Source organism: Triticum dicoccoides, chromosome 4A (assembly GCF_002162155.2).
Source record: "Triticum dicoccoides isolate Atlit2015 ecotype Zavitan chromosome 4A, WEW_v2.0, whole genome shotgun sequence".
NCBI lineage: Eukaryota > Viridiplantae > Streptophyta > Magnoliopsida > Poales > Poaceae > Triticum > Triticum dicoccoides.
The window spans coordinates 643,190,722-643,196,882 of NC_041386.1; positions in this window are offsets into that span (position 1 = coordinate 643,190,722).

The following is a 6,161-nucleotide window of genomic DNA, read 5'->3' on the forward strand; positions in this document are numbered from 1 at the left end:
AGAGCTCGTTCAAAGAGGATAGCTCCATTGGATCCATATGCTCGGCGAATTTTGAGCCGATGTGGAGGCTATTTTCGATGACCCGAGAAGTCATCGTCGGCGGAGCGGCCAAGCGGGCGGTCATGACGAAGCCGCCTAGTCGGAGAGTTTGGCCTATAGCCAGGGCTCCCCCAGAAGTGATGTTGTCCTTGACAACGAGGTGAGCCATCCCCCCTTATGATGACGACACAGTGGAACTCTCAATGAAAGCACCAATGTCGGTGTCAACACCGGCGGATCTCGGGTAGGGGGTCTCGAACTGTGCATCTAAGGCGGATGGTAACAGGAGGCAAGGGACACGATGTTTACCCAGGTTCGGGCCCTCTCGATGGAGGTAATACCCTATGTCCTGCTTGATTGTTCTTGATGATATGAGTATTACAAGAATTGATCTACCACGAGATCGTAGAGGCTAAACCCTAGAAGCTAGCCTATGGTATGATTGTATGCTGTCCTATGGACTAAACCCTTCGGTTTATATAGACACCGGAGGGGGCTAGGGTTACACAGATTCGGTTACAAGGGAGGAGATCTACATATCCGTATTGCCTAGCTTGCCTTCCACGCCAAGGAGAGTCTCATCCGGACACGGGACGAAGTCTTCAATCTTATATCTTCATAGTCCAACAGTCCGGCCAAAGGATATAGTCCGGCTGTCCGGATACCCCCTAATCCAGGACTCCCTCAGAGAAGGATTCATCGCGTTTTACGATACGGAGCCGCCACCAAGCCCTAAAACCTCTCGGGAGGGCTGATCTGGAGTCCGTTCGGGGCTCCGGAGAGGGGAATCCGTCGCCATCGTCATCATCAACCATCCTCCATCACCAATTTCATGATGCTCACCGCCGTGCGTGAGTAATTCCATCGTAGGCTTGCTGGACGGTGATGGGTTGGATGGGATTTATCATGTAATCGAGTTAGTTTTGTTAGGGTTTGATCCCTAGTATCCACTATGTTCTGAGATTGATGTTGCTATGACTTTGCTATGCTTAATGCTTGTCACTAGGGCTCGAGTGCCGTGATTTCAGATCTAAACCTATTATGTTTTCATGAATATATGTGAGTACTTGATCCTATCTTGCAAGTCTATATTCACCTACTATGTGTTATGATCCGGCAACCCTGAAGTGACAATAATCGGGACCACTCCCGGTGATGACCATAGTTGGAGGAGTTCATGTATTCACCATGTGTTAATGCTTTGGTCCGGTACTCTATTAAAAGGAGGCCTTAATATCCCTTAGTTTCCGCTAGGACCCCGCTGCTACGGGCGGGTAGGACAAAAGGTGTCATGCAAGTTCTTTTCCATAACCACGTATGACTATATTCGGAATACATGCCTACATTACATTGATGAATTGGAGCTAGTTCTGTGTCACCCTAGGTTATGACTGTTACATGATGAACCGCATCCGGCATAATTCTCTATCACCGATCCATTGCCTACGAGCTTTCCATATATTGTTCTTCGCTTATTTACTTTTTCGTTGCTATTGTTAGAATCACTACAAAACACCAAAAACATTACCTTTTGCTACCGTTACCACTACTATCATATTACTTTGCTACTAAATACTTTGCTGTAGATATTAAGTTTCCAGGTGTGGTTGAATTGACAACTCAGCTGCTAATACTTGAGAATAATCTTTGGCTCCTCTTGTGTCGAATCAATAAATTTGGGTTGAATACTCTACCCTCAAAAACTGTTGCGATCCCCTATACTTGTGGGTTATCACTCATTTGCGGGTTTTGACCCACCAGGTTCTATCCGTTTCTTCAAACAAGAGTCGCCCCGGTTTAAAGTCTCCTCGAGAGAGTGATTAAAGCGCCACGAAACTACCGTGGGTTATTCATGGACGCTATATATACGGATCATCCATCATCCGGACAAGTCAGGTGATGTTTATCTACGTCTATTTTATTGGTACATATTGTTTTTTGTCAAAGAACAATTACTCTTGTCCGCGACATATTTTGTGTAGGACAATGATTACAAAAAAAAGGGGTGGTGACATGCTATGCCTATGGAGTGTGTGTTAGCATCATCATGCGCTCGCATCCGCACTCGCTTGTTGTTGAATGGGCGTGTGCAAGCCGCCGCCCATGCAGCTCGATCCACCTCAACTCATTCGGACCGCGACCGCGATTGACTCGCCGTCCACGCGGTATACCGCGCCTGTGATTGACTCGCCTGTCTGCAGCGGTTTACAACATCGCAGCCGGCTCATTTGTCTGCTCCTGCGGTCGACTCACCCGTGATAGATCTCAGTGATTATCAACTCCGCAGTGAATAGTTTCTGGCCTAACATATCAGGTGAAATCAATCCAGTACATTTTTATATTACATATTGCTTTCTTTAAAAAGAATAATTACTCTGGTTTGCAAGCTCTCTAATGCAGGACAAGTTGTCTACTGCACAAGGGACTATTATATCACTAAGTTGTTGAATGATTCATGCCGGTTTATATCACGGTCAAATATAAAGAATCTCAAGCCAACTCCTCGAATCGTCTTGACACTCAGGGGCTACAATAATATGACTCGGCAGAATTGGCCGGTTTTAGTGAATTCAAGAACTCGGGTCATTGGAGGGAAAAATAACCCGGCCCCGGAGGCTATTACCTTATTAGCAAATGTTTAAAGGCCGTCAGAAAATTTCCGGCTTAAAAAGAAGAATTCCAGTTTAAAATCCAGTTCAAGGTAAATTGGTCTCTCACAAAGCTTTGAAACTTTCAATATCCGGTTTGAAATTCCGGTTTAAAAGAATTAATCTCTCGCAAGTTCGAGTTCTCAGAAAAATTACACGGACCAAAGAGAGTTGGATGCACAACACAACTCAAACATAGGTACCCGGCAAGCACAGCTCACGAATATGTCACTTGGGGGCTTCCTGTTCAAACATAGGTGTATTCACCAAAGAGAACATATCATTACTACCCTCTTGACTAGCTTGGAACACTAGGTGTATTCACCAAAGTTTCCAGGTTATCTTGTTCAAACATAGGTGTATTCATCAAAGAGGACATAACCTTTCTGGGTCATCCTACCTGTATACCAGCTGCTTCTTCATCAGGTAATCCTGATTGACCCGCCAAACTCTTAACAATCAATCTTTTACGGTGTATTCACCGAAGATCATGAGCTTGTTAAGGTTAAAACGTCGGCTGTTATGTGAGAGCACGGCTTACAGATAGTCGGGATAGATCCAGGCTACTAAGTCGCCTTCATTGAAACTTGGTTAAACTTGCATGTTTGCTTGATGCTACTCCGACCTTGTGTACTCTCGATAAGTCATATCTGAACTTATCCAGGTTAAAACATCGATTGGGTCATGTGAGAGCCGGCTTACAGAAAGCGAGGATACTCCAGTGGCTATCATGCTAGTTTCATTGAAGTATTTTGTTATCATACATATACATCATCATATATTGCATCATACATTGCATCATCATTACATCATCATATCATGCATCATATGTGCATGGATATACTTGTTTATACGGCAGGAATCGGTTTTTCAAGCCGGGCTATATTATTCAAATCTTTAATAGCCAACATGGCTGGATTTTTATTATGGTTATCAATAACCAGTATTATGATTAAGGTTTTAAAAGTCGCTTCAGTACAATGGCTATTATTTATCAATGGATATGATTTATTCTACAATGAAAGAAATAGTCCCGAGTCGCTGCAGGCTTATGACCCGGCACTTGGCGGCTACATTATTCAAGTTGAGATTACATCAAATATGCAAGTCCCATGTCACTGTCAGCATGCACCATAGCACTTGGGGGCTAATGCAAGGTCATTTTTTACTTGCCTTATTGAAGACCCGACTCGTCACATCAGAATGAGCTGGCCCTTGGGGGCTACCAATTGCTCCTGTCAAAAATTCAAGGTACACAAGCCTTAATCCATTATATTGAAAGGTCCACTACCCGGTTGGTAGAGTATAAAGCTTTTAACCTTATGGGCGTGGGTTCAAGCCCATGGTGAGGGTTACATCATATGATATTATTTTCAATGAAGTGTATATAAAGTCCCAACTTAGTATTATCTTACTAAGCAGGCCCTTGGGGGCTACACATTGCTGCTTGAAATCTATATGATCATACATACAAAGTCCCTGCTCATTATTGCATAATGACCCGACCCTTGGGAGCTACACTGGTTGAAGTTTTCATGAGTATAAGGCAAGTACAAGTCCCAGGCTGCTGCAAAGCATGACAATCCGCCACTTGGGGGCTACATATATGGAATATTCAGTTTTTTACTAGCGACTGAGATGAACAACACGGATTTCTTCAAAGTGGTTATTTATATTGAAGTAAGTCTTAAGTCATCACTTTGCTCTGCTCAAGACTTGGGGGCTACAGGTAACACGGATATAAGGGAGATATATTTTCAAATTCTCAGTTTTGAGCAAACCAGATTGACCCGACGTCACCAATCATTATGACCCGATGTCTGCAACAATCCTAACCCGGTGTCATCAACAATCATGAACCGTCGTTGGCAACAGTCATGACCTGGTGCCTATAACAGTCATGACCCAGAATCATCAGTTTTTATAACCTGGCAATGTTGGTAATCATAAACCGGCAAGTTCTACATCTTCAAGCCGGCTGAATATCAGTTGAATATTTGAAGACCAATATTTTTGTCAAGTCAGAGCATTGAAGGCCGACTCAAATGGATTCTTTATTTACAATATTTTCTTCTACAAGCAAATTGATTATGAAGCTGGTCTATTCACCTGGATTTTCTAGAAGAAGGAAATGATAAGGACTTAAGGATGTTCAGGTGCCGACTTACAAGAATATTTAACCCGGAGCACAACCTGTTAAATTTGTTTTTGAGTTTTGTTTACAGTATCAGTTTAACATGGATAAATCCAAATTAAATTGGGGGCTAATGTCGGGGATATACCCCGCGGTATGACCCGACCGGATATATGACCCGACCGGACTTGGTGTTTCATTGGTGACCCGCCAGAGGATTGGCGACTCACGTGTCTGGCGGTTCACTGGTGTGAGGACTCACGAGTCTGAAGACTCGTTGGTGACCCGACGGGTGTTTCAGATGGATGACAAGGCCTAATGCCCAGAAGGCCGGCTCATGATATGGTGGGCCGGCTTAAAGAGGAAAGGCGTGAGGAATATTTCCCTTACAAGAAATCAAGACCCGGACTTGTATCTGGCTTGTAATAGAAGATAGACTAATCCTAGTCCTACTGGGACTCCTCATGTAATCCGCCCCTTCAACTTATATAAGGAGGGGCAGGGCACCCCAAGAGGGAGAGGATCTTTAGGGCTAGACATAACTAGGAGAGCCGGTTTACGGCAACTCCCTCGTGATGATAATAAGACATAGCCACAAACAACACGTGGGGTTGTTACCGGATGATGTTTCCCGGGGCCCGAAGCTGTCTAAACCCTTGTCTTGTGTTGCATCTCTCGATTCCGCTCAACCCCTCTCAAGCTACCACATAGATGCGTTGGCCTCACGACTAAGTCCTCACACTAGGACATTTGTCGTGACAATTTCACGACAGAATCCTTGTAAGCTTCTTGTCATCCGCTTATTTATATGCTTAAACTCAGCAGGTAGTCTCGTTTGGCCTGGGGTCATAGTCGAAGCGAAATGCGCTTCGTTTGCTGGGTCGTTTTGAGGCCATCATACCGGCTACGTGCCGGATCCCGATCTTCCGCCCACCGCCTCTTGCGAGACGAGGGACCATATGCCGCGTCCCGATTCCCGATGAGAGGGGCTGCGAGCATGTTTTGGCGCGATGCTCAGCTGGCATGCTTGAAACGCGTAATTTGCCATATAAAAAATATTCGATTTGCCATGCTTAAAATCCGACGTCAGATTTTTTAGCATTTACGTAATCAAATGGGCAGAGTAATTTCAGCGGCACCCGGTTTTGACGGCGGTTGGGCTTCCCAAGAGGACCAAGGAGGAGAAGAGCACTTCGTTCTCCGCGGAGGCCACCCGCACCCACACCACACCCACTGGAGGAGGCAGACGGCGGCCCGTCAATTTGGTCGGGTCACGGCAGCAACCCTAGCTGACGCCGCGGTGAGAGCGAGCCCAGCCCCCACCCCCCACCCCCCACAGC